Genomic DNA, 22489 nt, shown 5'->3' with positions numbered 1-22489 from the left:
GGAAAGAGAGAATTGTATATGTGGGCTAAAAAGTACATAGAAGAGGGTGATGAATAAGCTGTTTTAGTCACGATTTCTGATGAAGAAGGTATTCCTGAACAGAATATTTTGATAGAACGGATGGGAACGTATTTAGTTAACATATGGAGTGATTTGACAGACATGAATGTCCCACAGGGGTTGAGGGATTTGAATGTCCTTGCAGGCTCAAGGGACACTGCAGCGAAAGTATATGAGCATGTAGAGAAGGTATTTGAGTTTAAATGGGAGCTAGATTAGTTACAGAAAGATGAGATGGATGAAAATGAATGGCAGGCTTCATATGTGCAGAAGCGATGTCTTCCTCCATTGAAACCAATGAGTGAAGAAATGCGCATTTGCACAAGAGACACTCATAGATGGATTTCGGATGTTTCAATTTCTCCCACTGGAGTGCATGACACGTATGCTCCGGCAATGCAAAGGAAAATGTTACAGGTGATGGTTGAGATGAATTTATGAGGTAAAAGGTATGTTGTCCCGCAGATTTGATGGTTATTTATAATAAAAGAGCATTTTTGGTGATACTGCATTGAATTCTTTGTCACTTGATTTAGCCTTGTTGCTTAATAGATGTTCAGATTTGCATTCTTTACAATTGCTGATGAGGCAGGTTCCTCCGACATTTGCTCCAAAAGTAGAGATTCCTGCTAATGCTGCAGCAGGAACACCTGCCACTACTATTGAAGCACATTATGTATCACAGTTTTGTTCATGTCCCATTTTCTAGACAGGTAGTGAATACCATTAGGCAATCAATTCCGGATATTAGGAAGAATCCATCAGGATTTTATAAAGAAATTGAATCTGTCTTGCATTTGGCAGTTTTCACGCTGGGTAATATAGATTTGTTGTTTCCCGTGATCCTGCCTCCTGATTTGTGGAAGCAGATTAGAACTGTACATGATCAGACAGGTATTGGTGATACATGGGATGCCTTAGTACGAGTAGATGGGGAAAAAAAATGCTGGTGAAATACCGTCACAGGTGATATTGATGTTGCCAGACAGAATAGTGACTAAATTAAAAACTCTGGTTCCTGAAAAAAGAATTATATGGGATAAGCTTACGGCTTGCATGCAAGGGAAGTCAGAAGGTACAACAGAGTATTTTAACAGATTTGAGCAAGTATTTTCGGATTTTAGTGGTCAAGATTTAAGTACAGAGGCGGGAAAGAGGCTATTTGTTGATAGGTTTGTGCGTGGATTGTTGCCTGAAATCCAATCACAAATCATGACTTCTGAGAGTGCGTGGCAAGCGAAATCACAATCTGAAGTGTTACACATGGCTCAGTATTATGAAAATAGGGTTAATGCAGAGAAGGAGAAGGTGGAAAAGAAGAAAGGAGACCTGAAGACTAGAGTGTTATTGCAGCAGATAGCAAGAAGAGCCAGAGGTGGGAATACACAGTTCAGAGGCCAATTTACACCACAGGGTGGCGCACAGCTGGGTCCCATACACATAAACCAGTGTGCATATTGTGGACAGGAGGGTCATTGGCGAGCACAATGCCTGATCCTTCAGCAGAGATCAAATAGCACGTATGGCACCATGAGTAGACAATTCAGAGGTCGTCCTGGGGTAGGGGGTCCTGGTAGAAATTAGTTTGCACAGAACCAACAGACACCATCACAAGATAGTCAGCAACAGAGTGTTAATAGTGGGAATATTTTTGATAATCCTCCGAATGTCTACTTTTCTGAAGATTTCTCTTCTGATGATATACTGATCCGTTAGGACAGCTCGAAGCAGGGTCTGGAACCGTTACCTATTCACGTGAATCAGAAAGGGCTCTACGTTGAAATGAAGGTGGGGAATAGGGAGCATCTCTTCTTGATAGATACAGGAGCACAGAAGTGTTATATTGATCATTCACAGGTTCTAGATATTCCACTATGTGGTACGCCAGTGGTTAGTCCGGTCGCTGTCGGTACTAATTTCACTGGGACCCTTCACTGATTCTTGTCCATTTCTATTGACGACAAATTGTGGGGAAAATTTGTTGGGATTGAATTTATTAAAGAAATTGAATGCTGTGATTTACTGTTCTCCAGATGGAGTGTACTTAACGATTTCGCCCCAACAAACTTCCATTCCACAATTTTTGTCTATGCCTTTACCAACTGAATTGAATAAGGTTCTGACATGTTTATGGGCAGTTAATGATAATGACGTTGGAATTTTACAAATTGAGCCAGTTAACATTGTGTTGAAACCAGGTGTTAAATTGCTGCGTATCCCACAGTATAACATTTTGGTTGAAGGTAAACAGGCTTTGAAAAGTATTATTTCTGATTTCGTACACCGAGCTGTAATTGGAGAAATTGTGGGGAGCGTGTGCAATAGTCCGATTTTACCATTTTACAAAAAAAGGGATAATGCAATTCCTTTTTGTTTTATTATTGATTTGCGCGCCATTAATAAGGTTATTGCTCCACAATTTCCGATTGTACCTGATGTTACCACAATTCTAACTATGATTCTAGCCACAGCTACACAATTAAGTGTCGTGGATTTGAAAAAACGCTTTCTTTAGTATTCCTGTGCATGTTGAAAGCAGATATTTGTTCGCGTTCACCCTAGGGGGACGCTCGTTCACATTCACTTGTGTGCCACAAGGGTACACTGAGAGTCCAAATATCTATAGTAGAGCATTGAAGGAACAGCTTGATACGCTTGAGTTACCTTCCACTTGCACCTTGTTGCAATATGTTGATGATCTACTTCTAGCTGCTGATTCTGAAGATGCTTGCAAAGAAGGCACCGTGTTGCTGCTTATTAATTTAGCAGAGCATGGGCATAAGCCTTCATTGAATAAGTTTCAGTATTGTTGACAGGAGGTTGCCTGTTTGGGCTATCTCTTGTTGAAGGAGGGAAGAAGACTGACACCTGAACGGATACAAAGCATCTCTGATATGTCTGCTTCAAATACACAAAAGGAGGTTAGAGCTTTAATAGGCATGGCCTCATATTGTAGACAGTGGATCCCTAATATTTCTTTGTTGATAAAACCTATGTCGGCATTGACAAAGAAAGACATTGATTTGCCTTTACCGTGGAACATGGATTGCCAGAACACTTGTGATTTGCTTAAGGCTGCACTGTGTTTAGCACCAGTTTTGGGCACACCAAATTACAAAAAAGGCTTTGTTTTGTATGTGCATGAACGTGATGAATGTTTTTTGGCTGTTTTGACACAGGAACACAGGGGCAAGAATAGGTTGTGCGGCTATTTTTCTTCCACGTTAGACGCTCTTGCATGCCCTTTGCTAAGGTGTTTGAGAGCTGTAGCTGCTGCTGCTGCATCCGTGAACCAAAGTGAGGGCATGGTTTTAAGTCACTCTTTAACCGTGATGGTACCCTACTGCGTAGACGTTCTATTAAATAGAACGCAGATGCAACATCTCACATCAGCTCGATTACCAAGGTACGAGCTGATTCTATTTGCTCTGCATATTCAAATTAAGAAATGTTGTTCATTGAATCCGGCTGAACTATTGCCTTCTCCACAAGAGAAGGATTGCAGTGACAAAATGTCACATGGTTGCATCTTTATTACAGAACAAGAAACAAAGGGCAGAATTGATTTAATTGATACATTTTTACGGAATCCACAAGGGGACATATTCTGTGATGGCTCCTGTTTTAAAGTACCAGATGGTACTTCTACTGCTGCTTATGCAATCACCACTTTAAGCACTGTTGTGGAGAGTAAACAAATTCTGCATAACTCTGAGCAATATGCAGAGATTATTGCATTAACAAGAGCTTGTGAAATTTCTGAAGGGCTTAGTGTAAACATATATACAGATAGCCAATAGGCATTTGGGGTGGTTTATAATTTTGGCCGACTATGGGCTGAGTGAGGATTCTTGACCTCACATTGAACAAAAATTCAACATAGCACTCTGATAGTCCATTTGCTGTCAGCACATACGCTTCCTACGCAACTAGCAATAATGAAGTGTGCCGCACACCAGAAAGTGACGGACGATGTAGGAAAAGGAAACGCTTTTGCTGACAGACTAGCCAAACAGATTGCTACTGATTTGCACTCAAAAATGTATGTGCTCGATCCAGCAAGATGGGTCACTGACACTTGTATGATGGACGAAGGGATTAGCAGTGTAAAGAAATTCAGGCTGAAGCTACTCCAGAAGAAATCAAACAATGGGCTGAGGGTCCAGCGGGTCTAGACAATGAGGGTTGTTGGATGGATAATGAGAAGGAAAGATGGATGTTACCTAATGCCTGTGTCACTGCTATGGTCGCCATGGCTCATGGCCCAACAAACATATGTGCTAAAAAGATTTTGTCAACAATTAGATCCCGTCAAGTATAACACTAATATCCAGAGAACTGCTGAACGTTTGGTCCAGAGTTGCATGATATGTTTGCAACACAACATTGGGAAGGGAACACAGACACTGAAGGGCAGTTTGGTCCCCCCTCCATGCCTTTTGAGGTGATCCATTTTGATTTCATTGAGATGGAACATTGCCAAAACTATAAATATGTCTTGGTTGTGATCTGTGCCTTTAGTAAATGGGTTCAGAGTTTCCCACTGAAAGACGCCACAGCAATGTCAACGGCAAAGACCATGCTTAAGGAATATTTTCCCAGGTTTGGCTTGCAGAGAGTAATTTGGTCCAATAATGGGCCACATTTTATCGCTGCTGTCATCCTGCAAGTATGTGCGGCATTACAGATTGATAAACGGTTCCACTCGGCCAGACATGCTCAGAGTGCTGGCCTTGTGGAACACCATAATGGAATTCTGAAGAATAACATTGCTAAAGTATATGCACACAGCAATCTAAAATGGCCAGACGCTTTGCCAATAGCCTTACTATCGATGCGGATGACCGCACAGTTAAAGACAGGGCTCTCCCCCTATGAGATTGTCATGGGGAGACCAGCCAACATATGGAATGCACTGAGGCCCAAACAGGTGAAAGATGTTGAGTATCCGCTTTTGTCTGATTATTGTGACCAGTTAACTCAAAACTTGCGTTTGATTCACCAACAGGTACAAGCAGCCCTTTCTGTGAAATACGAGGGTCCAGGTCACTGACTCCGACCTGGTCAGTTGGTCTTGGTAAAAAATGTTGAGAGGGGCATCTGCCTTGCACCTCGTTGGAAGGGACCCCATCAGATTCTTTTGGCTACGCAAACTGCAGTACGAGTGACCGGAAAGAAACACTGGATTCACGCAACACATGTAAAGAGGATTCCTTTTCCTCTGCCCTATGACAGAGTGGAGGAGAAGGGAATTGATGATCCTGACACTCATAACAAGCCTGCTTTGCGCGACACCGAGGGTGCCACGAACGTCCTTCCTGAACCTGTGGCACCTGGGGGGATTGCTTCTTCTTCTTCAATTTCTTCTTCACCGTCGATCAATCTTGTTACTGCTTCTTCAACTTCTTCAGGAAACGAAGATGCTTTGTTCCCTGATCATTCTCTACCTGGAGTTATAAGGTACAATCTGCCACCAAGGAACAGGATTTAGATTTAGGGCCTGCTGACATTACATTCATGTAAATAGAATAGGAAAGTGCAGCTAGGATTCTGTACCCACAAGAAACCAACGTTGAGCCAATCCCTCGTCATTCCTTTGTTGCATACAATAAGAGGCAGGGACCAGCAAAGTTACCTTCAATCAAGTGCCACCCGCGATGAACTAAAAAAGCCTAAAAGTGAGGCTTCTTAACGGACGCTGAGAAACTATGCCTATTTTAGGGGCCACTCTTCATAATAAGGATACTGATCATTTTGCTGATGATGAATCCACCCATAGAGGGCCATGGTCCCCGGGGACCAAATGGGTACTGTTCACAATAACATCTTGTATTGTAATTACATTGACATTTGGGTTTTGGTATCTGGAGGGTGCACATCCGCTTGATATTTTATTGCCAACTGCAAGTGTCTCCACTATGTCTCCACCATATGTGCATTCGCACACTCTTCGTCCTCGAGACCTCCAACATAGAGGGGGTTATCACAACAACACCCTCTTGATGATTATGAACACCACACATGCCATTCTAAATAAGACCAATTGTTGAATATGTTCACATCTGCCACAACATGGGGAAAAAGGATTGGGCTGTTATATACATCCTCTCCCTCTAACTACTGCTTGTTATGCATCATTTAGGGCATTATTTTTTGGCAGGTGGAACGATAGTGTCACTGGGAATTTTGATGGGACTAATCTCAATGAGTTTGAAAAATGAGTTTTAGCACCTTTAGGATGTTCTCTGTTTGCAAATAGGAGCAAGCTAAATGTTGCTTCTATTAGGCCTTCTGACAGACTCTCCAGACCTTTCCAATCTATGATTACCTTTAAAATGGCTCCCGTAGGTAATGTGGACGCCATACCTCCTTCCTATACCATTAACCATAGTCCACACTCTGTTCCATTTTGCATACAAAGAGAGGGTTCCCAGCCAATGGGTACATATGAGGGATGTATGAATACTGCCGTATTAACCAGTGAGGATAGCCCTCTGTATGTAGGAGATCCTATTTACTTTGTTTGCGGTAATGAAGCGTATCCATGGTTGCCAAGAGACTGGGAATGTACTTGTTATTTAGGAATACTGTTACCAGGTGTATATGTTGCCACCCCTGCTGAAGTTTCTAGAACTAGTCCCAGGCGGGATGAGGATGGTGACACTCCCTCACAGATTCTGGGTGACGTTGCTAAATCCTTTGTACCATTTTGGGGACAGATGATAAACTCTCAAGATATTACAAAATTGGCAAGGGTTTTAGAGAAAACCATCAATGAAATTACTGACATTTATTTATTTATTACATTTGTTACACGCCCAGACCCTCAGGTATCACAGCGAGGTTACAGACAGCTTTAGAAAAAACAACTTAAGAACAGTTACGATCATAATGGTATATACACTAGCCAGTGGGATGCAGTTACAGGATAAGACAATGTAAGAATACTTAAAAGGGTACACACTACGTTCCATTGTGTTTACTATTATGCACACGAGCTGATTGTTCAATCAGTACTGGCAGGCTCCTTCTGTATTGTCTATAGTTGATTAATATTGGTTGAATAACTACGTTTTCAGGGTTTTTTTTTTATTCCTGAGATGGATTCCTCGTTTTTAATATTGAGTAGTAGGTAGTTCCAGTGGGTGGGGGCAAGGACTCAGAAGCTACTACCTCCAGCTCTAGTGCATTTGTTTCGCGGGATTTCCAGGAGTCCGTGGTTGTTGGATCTGAGGGCCCTGCTGGATATTTTTTTCTTTAAGGTGTTGTTCAGGTAGATGGGGGCTTTATTCGGGAGACATTTATGAGTGACACATAACGTTTTGAAAATGATTCTGGCTTTGATAGTCAGCGATTGAATCTCCCACCTGATGTTGGAAATATGGTCAGATTTTTTTATGCCTAATGCAGCCCTTAATGCTTTATTCTGAATTAATTATAACTTGCTGAGGTTAGTATTAGATGTTCCTAATAATAGGATGTTGCAATAGTCTAGTTTAGTTAAAATCAGGGCTCTGGTCAAAGTAATACAGTTGGTAGGTGTAAGGAACTGGCGGCTTAATGTGATAAATTTAGAAGTATATTCTGTAGATGACACAAGTGCTGAAATATGTTTGCACATGGTAAGTTTGGCATCTAGTTATATGCCTAGCGTTTTGACTTGCTTAAGCACTGGAATCATCGTGCCATGAATGTTGATAGCTGCATAGTCTGGGAGAAGGGTACCAATTTTAGTTTGAGAGCCCACATTGCAAATCTCTGTCTTCTCGTCATTAAGGCAGAGATTATTCAGTGCCATCCAATTTTGTATGATGCCATAGACTTTGCTTATGGTCAGCGTGTCGTGGGCATAGTCCCTGGTGATGGGGATGAGGATCTGAGTGTTATCTGCAAAATTAGTGTAGATGACAACCATGTCATCTAAAGCTGAGAAAAGGAGCTTTGTGTAGGCATTGTAGAGGCAAGAACTTTGGGGGACTCCGATAGGGACAGCTATGGGGTCAGCAGCGTCTTTGCCGATGGAGACTCTTCATGTGCGTTCTGTTAAGAATGATTTAACCCAGAGTGTGATGTTGTTTGAAAAGCTAGAGTCATTTGCTAGTGTGGTACATAGTTTGTCATGGTCTATGCAATATGCAAAGTTTCCCTGTGTCTCTGATAGTATCCATGTGGATTTTCAAGTCGATGAGTGCGGTTTCTGTGTTATGGTTGGGCCTGAATACGGACTGTCTAGCTCCTAGGAGGTTGTTCTATTCAAGGTGTGTTTTTATTTGATTGTGTGCTATTTTGTCTATGATTTTAAGAAGGAATGGGACCGTGGTTATTGGCCGGTAGTTGGTGGGCACGAGTGGATCTAGGGAGGTTTTTTTTAGGAGCGGTGTGACCCAGGCTTCTTTAATGCTAGCTAGGACCAAATTAGTGTCAAAGGAGGCGTTGATGAAGTTGGTGATAATGGGGGTGAGGGTAGGGGCGCATAACTTAACTAAATGTGCTGGGATATTATCCCCTTTACAGTTGGACTCTTTCAATTTGGTGATGGTGAAGAGGGAAAATCGAGATCAAACCCATGCCCTCTCACCCCAGGTGCATATACAGAAGAACAGCAGGAAGAATAAGCAGCACACTTATCATTTGAACCAGGCCCCAGCGCACCCATGGGTGACAAATATGCTGAAAGACACCCACTCCACCAACATTGCAACTTCCATGCTACATTAGAATCAATGCAGCAATACCATAATCTACAAAACACAAGAACCCATGTTTAAAGGCTGCAGATGCCTATAGAAATTAACATGATCTAATTGCACAGTGTAAAGCCATGTTTAAGGAAAATTACAGCCAAGTTCATTTCTCTCACTGAACACCAGCCGCAGTGGGGATTCGCGCTGCCTTCAGCAATACTCCTCGCAAACCCAGGAGCAGCCAAGGTCGCAGAGTGAGATAAGATTGCTTTCTTTGAACGACAGTGAACCCTGGCAGACAAACATTTTTTAATTCTTCACAAATACGAGTAAGCCACGGTAGAACATCCAGAGCCCAGTGTTTTTTCTATGGGAACGAAAGACATTTTTGCAAGACCCACACACCATTTGAAACATAATTGTAACAATTATGGCTCAGCTCTGGCCAATGAACACTGAGAGCCCAGGGGCGAAAAAGCCTGTTTCAGCTAAAAGAGATGGGAACAGATTCATACTGCAACAATTTCAGAGTTAGGTAATGGGGGTGGCGCAGCTAAACCAACCCACTGACGCAAAAGTCCAATGTCCAATTATCAGGCTCCCTATAAGGGCTACATAGGTAACCTATAACTTAGCAGCCAATAGCAGGGTGAGATAGGTTTCTGGGAGCTGGTCCAATTCTGTGAGGTCAGCCTGCAGTGTGTTACAAAGCTGGCTCGCAAGCCAGCCCCGGGGGAGATGGCGCCTGGACTTTCGCTGTGCACAAAGCTCTCTGTGTGTTTTTTCTTTTTTTGCTGCCCAGAAATAAACGCAGTTTGGAACATGTTGCTGCCTGCTTGGGACTCTGTTGCATTTCTGTGGGCCAAATGGGAGGTGTTGGGGTCTCCCCTGGCTCGGACCCCCAGTAGCCCGGGTGGGGGTCCAACTTCCCCCCAACAATGGTATTGTTCACTACTTCTTAGGAAACAGCCATGAAGTGGAATAATGGTAGGTTGCATACTTTGGAATTGGTAGGAGTATTGGAGACGGTATGTTTTTCAGCTAATATTTTTCTTTTGGTGATCATTTTCTTTTGAAGTAATTCAATTTTGGAGGCTAGGGCATCTTGGATGGTTTTGCACCATTCTTTGCTAGAATGAACTGGAGTAGAGGTAGGGGTGGGGTTTTCCAGCTCTCTGAGGATGGAGAACAGTTCTTTTGAATCAGAGGAAGCATTGCTGATACGGATGTTGTAGGCTTCTGCCTTGTAGGCTATAATAGCTGCTTTGTACATTTTGTTGGCAGTGTTAAAGGCATTGGCTGACTCTGGGGTACGCGATTTTGAGTGGAGGTGTTCAAGTGAGCATTTATTTTGGCTAAGTGATACTAGCTCATCGCTGAACCAAAAGGAAGTTTTTTTGTCAGTGCGTCTAGTCTTAGTGATACGCGGTGCTAATGAGTCTATTGTATTGGTAAGGCAGTTGTGTTAGATGTCTGCAAGGAGGCAAGGATTGTCATTGGAGATCAAATTATCTGTGAGGGCATTCTTTAGGATAGGGTTTAGGTTCTTCGGCTGAGAGCTTACGAATATTCCTTGTTTCGTAAGAATCCATAGTAGTAGTCTTAGGTGAACAAGGCTTGTTACAAGTTATGGAGAAGGTCACACTGTGGTGGTCTGTCCAGGAAACAGATTGATTGACTCAATGGCAAGGGCTGCATTAAGACATAATATTCAGTCCAGTGTCCTGCCTTTAATGTGGGTAGGTGCGTTCACAAGTTGTGTGAATGGCATATCTTTAAGAGCTGTGTGGAGGGCTTGAGATTTGTAATCTTGGCTATCAATAAAGCCAAGATTCAAGTCGCCAAGAATAATGCATTTAGTGTTAGGTTTGATGAATGGGGTTAGTAACAAAGGTATGTCTACCTCAGGGTGGGAGTTAGCATTGGGGGCTCTATTCATCACTACTATGTTGATAGTAGCTTTGTGATTGATGGCGAGCTTAGCTAGTAAAACTTTGTACCCTTCTGGGTTTTCAATGGGACAGGATCTTAGTTTGAGATGGGTTTTGGCTATGATGGCTACTCCCCCACAAACTGCCTTAGATCTGTCAGTCCTGAAGATGGTGGTATGGCGATGGAGAGAATGGGTCCAGATGCTTGGTGGAGCCATGTTTCAGTCACTATTAGCAAGTCTAAATGCTGTTCGATAATGTAGTCATGTATCTCGGGAGCCTGGACTAGTAGAGGGCGGGCGTTGACAAGGGCGCCTTTAAGTTGTGTGGGAAGTAAGGTATTGGCAGCCAGCGTTGTAAGTGGAGTTGGGGCATCTTGTTGTTTGGCCTGTTGTTTAGTGATGGTTGTGTTACTTATTTTAAGCAAATTGGCAATCAGAGGTTGGTAATCTGAGCAGTGTTTGGTGTGAGCCGCGTTGGATGTGGCGGGGATGTTGTAGAGGCAACTGCTTTTGGTCCATGACCTGAGGTGGAGGATTGTAGTGCTGCCCTGTATAGGGATCAATCTAGACTGTTTGAACCTGTTATGGTCTGGGTCGTCTAGGCTGAGGCGGTGGATGCCCGTGAGCTAATCTAGCGAGCCTGGTTAGGCCTTGTGAGGAGTAGGAGGTCCTTTTAGCCAATATTTTAGCGGCGAGGATGGGTAGAGAGGTGATGGGTTTGAGCTTATAAAAGTTCTTGGGATCCATAGGTATGTTGGACTGGCCGTGATGGGGTGGTGGGAACAGAGTTGTGTGGGGTAGAAATGGTGTGGGGCAGTGCTGGGGGCACCCTAATCTATGGAGGCCATTCCGATGGGTCGGGAAGTGACTGCCTGTACATTGCAACTGATTAGGTACAAGGCAGAATGGAATCATGATGAATGTTAGCCAAAATGTCATGGTTGAGAATTAGCAATATACTGACATTAAAGTCACACAATGAAGTACTGAGTGATTGCAGGCTAGCGTAAGGTACATGCACGCCGTGATAGTGAAGATATACTCTATGAGGGGTAGCTAACGTTTGCTATCTGGATAAATGCAAAACAACTACTAGACATTAATCAAGGAGCTTACAATGTTTTGTGATATGATTCTGCTGTGAATATCTTAAAATGTAACAAGCTGTCGTATTACGTAAGTTCACAGTTACATATTCAGATGTTTTACAAATATCGTTCTAAGATGGTTAGGTGGCATCTATTGAGTGCAAAATCTGTCGCTGAGCACGAACATATAATTACTAACTGAGTTGGCGTATCCTACCTACTTACAGTGTATTGTTTGGATGGACAAGCAAACATTTCAAAGAGACACAGGATAAAGCACGCATAATACAGTTGTAACAATATGGGTTAAATGCAAGGAAACCACAATCGCACATAAGAGTATGCAAGATAACTTTGAGCACTGACAATATTATACACTACTATGCGTTGGTAGTTCAAAGTGGGTGATAGATTCTAGTTGCTGTATTTGGTCAGAAATTCAGCAGCGTAGTTGTCCCAGAATGAAGATACTGTGCTATAATATAAGATGAAGACTGTGGACTTATGTAACTCGGTGAGGTGTCGTCTAGACAGCACGGCCACTGCACAGCCCGCCGCGTACAGCCAGAGACAGGCCTTAAGCTCACAGCCCTTGCGAGGAGCGGCCGGATTCCACCTCCGGTCGGGGGTTCCGACACTAGCATCAGAGAGGAGCCAATCAGCTGCGCTGGGGTAACACTAGCCTCCAGTGCACATTGGATAAATGAAGCAGGCATTTTGGAATGGTTGAGGCGGCTGCAGATCATCAAACAGGAAAGCTTTGCAGGCAGGCATCATCCTATATAACATGATATTAGAGAGAAAGGCTATTAGATTAGTGGCTCTCCAAAATAGGATAGTGCTAGACATCATTCTAGCTGAGCGTGGTGCAGTGTGCAAAATGGTGGCATCTGCTTTTTGCATTTTTGTACCTCATTCCTCCCCCACCATATTTAAGGCAATTAAGAAATTGCACACCTTGAGTACTGAAGTACACTTTCCAGAGAGAAACTGGGATATTGGCACATGATTCTGGGACTTGTAAAGATCTTGGGGCTGGAAAATCTTTGCAGTCCTAATGGTGATCCTTAGCATTGTACCATTTTCCTGTTGTTTCATACAGTGTCTTCCTGTCATCTGTTCCATGATAGGGGGAAGTTGTGCGCAAGCACTTGGTGAACAATTACTAATGCCTTGGTAATACAGGACATCGCCATAAAGAAATTAATGGCGATCAATGTTTTTGTAGATTGCGATTCTTGATGCTCTGATGATGATAAGTGGTTTTCGGATTATGCTAATGTTTGAGTAATGCTCTTGGCTTAGGCCAAAAGGAGGGTTTGTAAAAGTATATTTTGCATTAATACCGCCTGATAGTAAATGATTGGCCTAAGCACATTCACATAGCACAGTATAAATTGCATTGAATGAACCTGAAACAGGCTGACTACACTGCCATTTTGAGTTATTCGCCATTTTGATCGCCTCTTGCTTTCTGTCCCATGTTTAGAATTGTATTTTTGGCTCCAGCAGAGCCAAATGAACTTTGTACTGTTTCCATGATGTCAAGGTAGATAAGAATGTTGAAGCTGCTAAGATGGATTGTTTGTCCTACACTGAGGAGCCTTGGAGCTAAACAAAAGCTGTACTTTAAAAATCAGTAATTTAGATACCATCTGCACCAACAATGTCTTCCCCGTTCAAACAGCAAAAGAGAATGATGAATAGCTGAACATGTTCTCTTCCAGAAATCTTTGATTTCTCTCCTTGAAACTAAACTGACGTTAAGCTCAAGAACAAATGGTAGACAAATATAAGCGTTTAAACTAAGGAATGTTACATTTGTGTCTTCTGTTTGGAAAACGTGAAATATTTAAAGGAAAACAACAAACTATGTAAAGTTTGAGCATGTATTAGTTATGTGGAAAGGCTATGAATCCTAGGTAAATATATTACACAAAGATGGGCTGGATGATATATCCAGGATTGTGGAAAATCTGTATAAATACTTGTGTTTTTGAAATGTCTAGCACTCTCTCATCTCACGGTGTCTGCTTGCACACATGCCTGTTGTTAATAAATGTACATTATACTTTGACCTTGTGACTGGCGTAATTCTATTATGTGGCCTCGATATTCTTTAATCTTTCATTGCAGGAAACACAGTTCAGGATTAAGAGGTTCACAGACAGGCACAGAGCGCCAGCCCCCTCTATCGCAGTTGGTGATTTGGTATGGTTGGCTTCACGTTTTCTTCCCCGACGATTTGTTCTTTCTAAATTGTCTCCCAGGTTTTGTTGGGCCTTTTTGTGTTTTGGAGCGTGAAGGATCTGCTGCCTTCAGGCTCAAGCCTCCCAGCTCTTGGAGTCGAATACACCCTACCTTTCATGTATCCCAGCTTAAGCCAGATCGACGCAATCAATTTCAATGTACAGTGTCTGTGAGACCCCTGCCGGTCCTGACGTCCTCTGGTCATGAATTTGAGGTGGCCAGAATTTGTTATTCCCGGTAGCATAGGGGCTCCCTTCAATATTTGGTTGACTGGAAGGGTTATTTCCCAGCAGAGCGCACTTGGTGACCTGCTTCTGTGGTTCATGCTCTGCGTGTGTTCCACTCTTTCCTTCTTTGCCACCCGGGGAAACCGGGGATCTGTGATGTTTGGACGCTGTCATTGGTCATTGTGGCATCATTGGCGCCGTGTTTTGGCTCTACATATTGCTCCTCACAAGATGGCATTGAATCTCCTAAGCAGCAGTACATGTATCTCTCAGGAACCAGCATCCTTGACTCCGCCCTCTGTTCCAGTAGCAGTACTTCAGGAGCTGCGTCCAGAGTAACAATGCGTTGCTACTCCTCTAGTTGCCACACTCCGTGAGTTGTCACTAGTAACTTTAGATTAATAGATCCTCGTTAGCATAGTGCACCTTGCCTCTTTCCTATTACTGTAATCTGTCTGATTCTTTCTAACTCCAGGTGCGGCTTCCCATCCGCTTCCGAATCGTGCACCTACGATTGTCAGAACACTTTACATACGGACCATTTCCAGCCCCATTAAGTAAGTTCTTCAGTCCCATCATCTGTTTAAGTTCATTTAATTTTCAACTCTCATACACACTTACTGATCTCTGTCTCGTCTATATCGCAAACTCTGCATGCTCATTTCTGGACTATACTTACCAGCAGCCTTTACTTCTGTTTGTGTCTCACAACACAGTCTCCTTTGTTTTATTAGAATGGCACTCAATACCTGGTAGGTTTATCTTCCTTCCTTAACCTCTCAGTATTTTTCCTTATTCCTTCATACTTACTCTAACCTCTGTACATTTATCACCCACCATTAGGGCTTTGTTATCAGAAGCCGACAAACCATTCCCTTCCCTTTGGAAACAACTGACAAAGGACTACTACAGCAGGTTAAATTACCACACAGTGCATTTACAGCAATAGTGAATACTAAACCCCCACTTACCGTATGTATTTCATTCCAGTGAAGACAAGTTGGGTGGAAGGGAAATTACCCGGCACATCAGACAACAAACCTGACTTCTAGAATCTACGCTCACAAGCCACACAGGGATTTTTCCCCCACAGGGGTTTCCTTGGCGAAAACAGAAGAGCCAACGTAATTGACAATAGCCTGTTTTATTAATAATCCAGATAAAACAGGGGCAACAGCAAACACAAATTGTTTTAGCACTCTTATTCTCCTCATGCTTGACAACAGTTTAAAAGCACAAATCACGTCATAACTGACGTTTCATGGCACTCCTCATTACAAAAGCATACAGAGTGGAGGGATTGCTTATGGGAATCATCTATCTATGTATTGAAGGAAGTAGAAGTAAGTAGAAGAAAATATAAAGCAAACCAAGAAAAGGAAAGGAAATGACAGGAAGAAATGAGAAGGGAACTAGAAGAAGAACATGAGAAAGAGAGAGAAGAGAGGTAAAGATGGAGAAAACAAAAGGAGAAAAAGGAAGAGAAGAGGAAGCAGAGAAGAAGAAAATGAGGGAAATATAAGAAGAAAGGGAGAGACAGATAAAGCAAAGCCGAGAGAGGTAATGATAGGCTTGTTAAGGAGCACATATGTTAGGGGAAGGAGAGAAGTAAGGAACAGGAGCAGGAATTAGCATTATGTATCATGTAACTAAGCTTGCTGTCTTGTAACAGCACCATAATACCTTCGGGCTGTTGCGCATTTTTATAAATGTTAATAATAAATAATTAAATATAGGAAAGGGAAAGGAGCTGGGAAAGTTGCTTTAGAGAAATGGAGTAAATCAAGAAGGATCATACTCTTCCAGGCGAAGATGAGGCGTCAGCGATATGAAGGAGGGTCGGTAACTTGTATAGAAGCAGGAGGGACAGTGGTATTATCCGCATGGTGAAAAGAAGTCTAGTCAGATCTCCACAGAGAGGAGAACGGAGATTATTGGAAAAGTCACAGAAAGGAATGTATGGAAAATATCCTCTACAACGATTAGATCTTGAGGGTAGAGAGGACTCAAAAAGTGATGATATGCGTGGGCCAATATGTTCAGATGAGGAGACGCATGAAAGGGAAAATGAGGAAGAGGAGGGAGCCATGCTTGGCCCCTCCATGGGGTTAAGCCCAGAGGGGGAGACAGAGTGGTCCAATTTGGAAGAATCAGAAGGGGACCAGCCCAAACCTGTGTCACATCCCAAGCGTCCAAAAGGATGATCGCACAGTTTAGAAAAGATAACTCCATACGCGAATAAGTTAAGAACATTACCAGGAGTTAAAAAAGTTAGCATGATGGGCACCTTCACAAAAATGAAGGGCACAGCTGACCCTGAATATAATGCAGAATTAGCACACTTTTCATTGTTAGAAAAGGGGGGAGAACGGCCACAATATACACCATGGCCACAAATGGACAAAGATAACTTGCAATGTAAATTTACAACATTAATACCAGGGGCGGGAAAATTCATTTATGAGCTAGTGAGAATAATGTCGGAAAAGACGTTAGCAGTAGGTGACATGAAAAGCTTTCTCGCTGCCACTACCGGGAAGGAGCCAATGACATTTGGAAGTGGACAGGATACCCCGGGGTGACTGAACACAACACGGTTCCTGACTGATCACCATTTATTAATTGCAGGGCAGATGTATACTCTGAGAAGGTGCTCAGAGTACAATATGTCAGACATGAGCGCGATTATTACATGCAAGATGTGTGATGACGAAGACCCTATTGATTACATTAAGGAGGTTGAAGAGCATTGGCGCCTTGAGACCCCTGAACCGTGGGACAAAACCATAATAATCCTTTACCACATATCGTGTCTGGGGTTACCTGAGCCAGTACATATGGCAATTGAAGAAACTAGTAGGAATGGAAGCAAAGCCATGGGCGGAGATCCAGTTGACTTTAGTTCACCATTGTCAGTTATTGCAACAGAAAGCCAGTAAAAAACTGGAAGAAAGAAAGCTCAGAAAAACAATCAAAGTTTTCAATGAAAGGAGCCATGTTCACAAGTGTAGAGGAAGTGGTTACACAAGACACACAGCAGGCTCAGCCAATGGTTGGGGGAAGCTTTGCAAGGGGAGAATACAATCACTGGCCACGAGGACGAGAGGCTGTACCTAGAGGAAGAGGGGTTGGATTTCAAGCTCTGCAAGCAGGAGGGTTTAATGGGGGATCACCCAGATTTGGAGGACCACGTCAGTAATTTATGTATTTATTTATTTTTACATTTATAAAGCGCGCTAAGCCCTGTGATATCAAGGTGCTGTAATATGACCAGTTACTTTCAGGAAAGTTCAACCAATATGTTACAAGCATTGTGGGTTCTGGACCCGGATTATTCCATTTCGTAATGCACTTCATGTGGAAGGTGATATTAGGTGAACATCAACGTTTTTAGAGCTCTCCGGAAAGTCCAATACAAGTGTTCTGCTCTCAGAGTAGGTGGGAGAAGGTTCCAGTGTTTGGTTGCAATGGCTGGGAAGCTAGAGCCTCTAGCTTTGGCCCATTTAAATTTAGGCTGGCAGATGCGGTGGGCCCTGTGAGTCTTGAGGAAGATGCTTTAGTGAACTTTTGAGATAAGTATGGTGGGGCATCCTTGGACAAGCATTTGTGTGTGATGGACACAGTTTTGAAGAGAATCCGTTCACGAACCGGGAGCCAATGGGCGTGTTTTCTTGCTGCAGTGATATGTTCAGCTTTAGGGATGTTCAGAGCTGCTCTCAGTGCATTGTTCTGGATAACCTACATTTTTCTGAATGTTCTTGTCAGAAGCACCTGTGAATAGGGCGTTACGATAGTGACACCTCGAGCCTATGGCGGCTCAAGCTATGGTAAGGCAGCTGTCCGAGGTTAGGAAAGGTCTGGAGGCATTGATGAGCTTAGTCATATAAGCGGCAGAGGAGGCAATGGCACTGACTTGTCGTGAGAGCGATAGGGTGGTGTCAAGGTAGACACCCAGGGTTTTCACAAAAGGAGAGACAGAGATTGGGATACCGTCAATATTAAAGGTGACATATTGAGGATCAGGCTGCATGACCCACCAAACATAATTCTGTCTTCACATCATTCAGGCACAGACGGTAAGTGGTCATCCAGGCCTGGATGGTCATGTAGACTGAGTTGAGGGTAATGGAATCTTTGTGGTAGTTGCCAGAGTGGGGGAGTAGAATTTGCGTGTCGTCGGCTTAGTTTGTATATGGTATACTGATAGAGTCCAGGAGGGCAAATAGAGAAATCGTGAACATGTTATTCAAAGTAGGAGACACGCAGGATCCTTGAGGCACACCGCAATTAATGGGTGCAGGGGAGCACTAGCCTTCTCCGCAAATACTCTAAAGGATCGATTTTCTATGAGGCAGGCTGTCCATGAAGTGTCCTCGGGGGAGAAGTTAGCTGAGGAGGATAGGTGCCGACCCAGGATTTCATGGTCCACTAGATCAAACGCTGGTGATAGGTCAAGGAGAAGAAGAAGCACAGGCTTGCCATCTTCCCTGATTTCGTCAATCTGGATTTTAAGGTTGAGTAATTCAGACTCCGTCCCATGGCCTGGGCAGAACCCTGACTGACAAATACCCAGGATATGATTGGCTTCCAGGCATTGTTGGATTTGCAGATAAGCTGCTCTATCCAGAATTTTTAGCAATGTTGGACATGTGGGAAAATGGGACACATTGCTTGGGTAAGTAGATGCATGGAAGGGATGCAACAGAATTGGCAGGACCCAAGAGGGAGAATATCCTATCCTCCACCATACAGTGCAGAGCAAGCCAACTATTATGCTCAAGATCACTCACCATATCAGACACAGTCTCAGGAGGAAAGCTCAGGGGCAACGTGCTCACCTTGGAAGCAAGACGACACGGAGCAACAAAGGTTCGATCCCTGGGTCCGCGCTTAGTAACCTCTGTGTATTAAGCACGTTATAAATAACCTATCATGTCATGTCATGACTTGTGCCACAAGCACAAACACTGATGCAAGTTCAACTGCCACCTACACAGCAGATACCCATGCAGGCACAGCAAGCACAGATGTAATACCAACAGTGGTACAACAGAATACCATAGCCACTGGAAGGCAAGTGCAGGAACGCAGACACCTGCAACCAGAGTAGGGAGTGTGACCATTGTGGGAGGGAATCCTTTTACTGGGACGGTGATGGACCTATACCCACAATAGGACAGCCCACAGACTGACCTTATTTATTTATTTTTAAATATTTTTATTGCATTTTCTGTTACAACAACAAACAATAACAACTCCACACAACCATTTACCTTGTCACATTACGGTATCTATTCTGGATATTCCTCCTAAACTTCCCTACCCCCCAAAACCTGCCCAGTATACTATACTGTCGGTAACATGTACTTCTCTAATTACTCTGCATCCTTTCCTTCCAATGTAGCCTGCATAGCAGCCTCCCCCTCATCCCCTGTAAGTAAAGTCACAGTCAGGGTAATCCATCATTGGATGTCCATTCCTAGTTCTAGTTTTTGTTCTCCCAGGGCCTTCTCCAATACTCCTGTTTCTGCCGTTACCCATTTTTTCAGACATTCCCACCCTCTCGCAATGCTTGGTGCCCTTGCATCCGTCCACCTCATGGCTATGCGATGCTTAGCTAATATGTACATCAAGTCCTTTATTTTGTTCATCGGTTTATTCTTCCTGCTCCTCTTGTAACAACCAAGCATGCATGCTTCCGGGGTTTGAATTTCAAGTTCGATACCTCCTTTAGCCGCTTTCTGTGCAACTCCCCTCCAGAACTCCTACACTATTGGGTATCCCCAGAACATGTGTATAAGTCCTGCGTCTGACGTCCAACATCTAGGACATTCCTGTTTTTTCACCAGCTGGCATGAGGTATGCTCTTTGCGTGATGTAGAGTTGTATCAATTGAAGTCTGGCATTTCTGGAGAACTTCTTATGATATAATGTTATAGCCTTCCATTCTTTGTCTTCAAACATTCTGCCCAGTTCCCTTTCCCATCTCTCGCTGTACTTCAACTACAGACTGACTTGATGTGTTCAATCCTATCTGTTCCACCTGACCCACAAGAGGACCCACGCTTTGGTGTGACCATAGGGGACAACACATGTTCCTTCCTTGTAGATCCGGGAGCGACCAGACCCTGTGTTAGAGGGAAGATACCCAATGCCAGTCATTGCCATGAATGCACAAGAGTTTTCTGGGGCTACACATTTGGTTTCATTCACTGACGATTTGCATATCACTACAGGAGAACATGACCTTTCAATGCCACTATTATACTCCCGCCAGACACCAGTTAACAAAAAGGGGAGGGATATGATGAGTAAGCTTAATATGTCCATCTAATTCACTGACTAAGGCATTGTGTGCTCTACTCCAGGGATTCATTACATGAACACACAACAATATGTATAAGCATTTTGTGGCCATGAAGCACAGAGGGGCGTGCCCACAGATCCCAAAGCATTTCAATATGGAGTGAACATTTTACTAGCTTGACCTCCTGGGATAAGGGGCACAATTCTGAGGCTACCTGCAGAGTTTCTGTTCAAGTCCGAAGTTCCCATGAATGAGGAGAAGGACATGTGTTCCCACTACAATTGTAAACAGTCATAGTGAGGGAAGAGAGAGTGATTATTCGAGAGAGTTAGAGTGATGACGAAGGAAAGGCATGGCAAGCCGTAATATCCCTTGACGAGGCACACAGACTTACTGACTTGACAGATGTGGAGCTATTCAGAGATGTGAATTCAGATGATGATGTAGTATTCTCTATAAATCTCATGAATTGGTGAAAATTGAGAACAGGGAAGTGCCACAACGGATGGCATTGATAAAAAAGATGCCATCATTTTTCCAAGAAGATTTGGCACAGGTACAGAGTGCACTATGGACAAGCAGTCCTTATGGTGTTGGCCTGCTTAAAGGAGTAGGTGCAGTCATAATCAAATTGAAGCCAGATGCAATCTTGCCAAAAGTGAAACAATATCCCATGGCGAATTAAGCAGATGATGGTATTTATGAGACAATCCCTGTGCTAGTGCAACAGGGAATACTATGCCATCAGAGTCCCCAGGTAACACAGCAGTGTGCCCGGTAAAAAGAGATCAAAAGGGGGTCATTGAGATTTATTCAAGATTTACGCCCCCTCAACAATATTGTGAAAGCAGAGTTCCCATTGGTTCCAAACTCAGCTATGATATTGTGCAACATCCCGTCCGAAGCCAAATGTTTTACAAATATTGATTTGAAGAATGCATTCTTTTCAATTCCCCTTCATGAAGAGTCACAACACCTGACTTTGTTTTCATATAGAAATAAAAAGTGGAAACATACAAGGTTACCTCAGGGGTACTGGGAGTCCCCTCGATATTCAAGGGGAAATTACAATACTATCAGGAGGAAGTCTTATATATTGGACAGCTGATATCCCAAGAGTGCAGACAAGTGACCCCTGAAAGAGCAGAAGCAATCATGAACACACCTTAGACAAAGACAGTGAGGGAAATGCGACGATTTCAGAGCCTTTGCAGCTACTGTAGGGCATGGGTCTTTGATTACAGTACATATGTTAGACCACTTCTAAAAGGACTCAACAAAGCTCAGAGAGATGACGGTAATCTATCCTAGACACGCAAAATGACAGAAGCATTCAATTAATTAAAAGAAGCAATAGGCAAAGCACCCGCTCTAGGGATCTTTGATTACAGTGCAGAATTGTACCTGTTCTCATACTCGAATGGGGTGGTAATGACAGCAGTGCTAAAGCAAAAGACTACCTTGGGACACAAACCACTAGCATATAACAGTCGGATTTTAGACCAAGTGATGAGAGGCCATTATCCTTGAGAACAATTATTGGCTGTAGCAGCCTTTGCAAAAGAGAAGTTGGCCATTATCACGATGGGCTACGAAGCGATGTTATACGTGGAGCATGCCCTGTTCGCCATTCTTGAGAAACCCAGCATCTGGGTATGAGGTGATTATCTTGAACCCAGCAATTAAGATTGTCAGATGCAGAGCCGTGAACCCAGCAACATTCATCGCAGAACTAGTGGAAGTGGGAGAGCACGTGCCTGATTGCAACAAGTACACTGAGTATTATGACACGGTCAGCTGCTTTTCCTCGCTGCCGCGGTATTGCTACACGCTGTTTACCTTTTGCTCCTCGAGCCTTACCTCTTGCACTTTCCTTTCACTTCCCGGTCCTTCTCCGGTCCCCGCCTTCAGTTCTCTCTCTCCTCCCTCCTTTTCACTCC

This window comes from Ambystoma mexicanum, chromosome 8 (assembly GCF_040938575.1).
Source record: "Ambystoma mexicanum isolate Mex_15411 chromosome 8, UKY_AmexF1_1, whole genome shotgun sequence".
Classification (NCBI taxonomy): Eukaryota; Metazoa; Chordata; class Amphibia; order Caudata; family Ambystomatidae; genus Ambystoma; species Ambystoma mexicanum.
The sequence above is the reverse complement of the archived record's forward strand: the minus strand, read 5'-3'. Positions refer to the sequence as shown.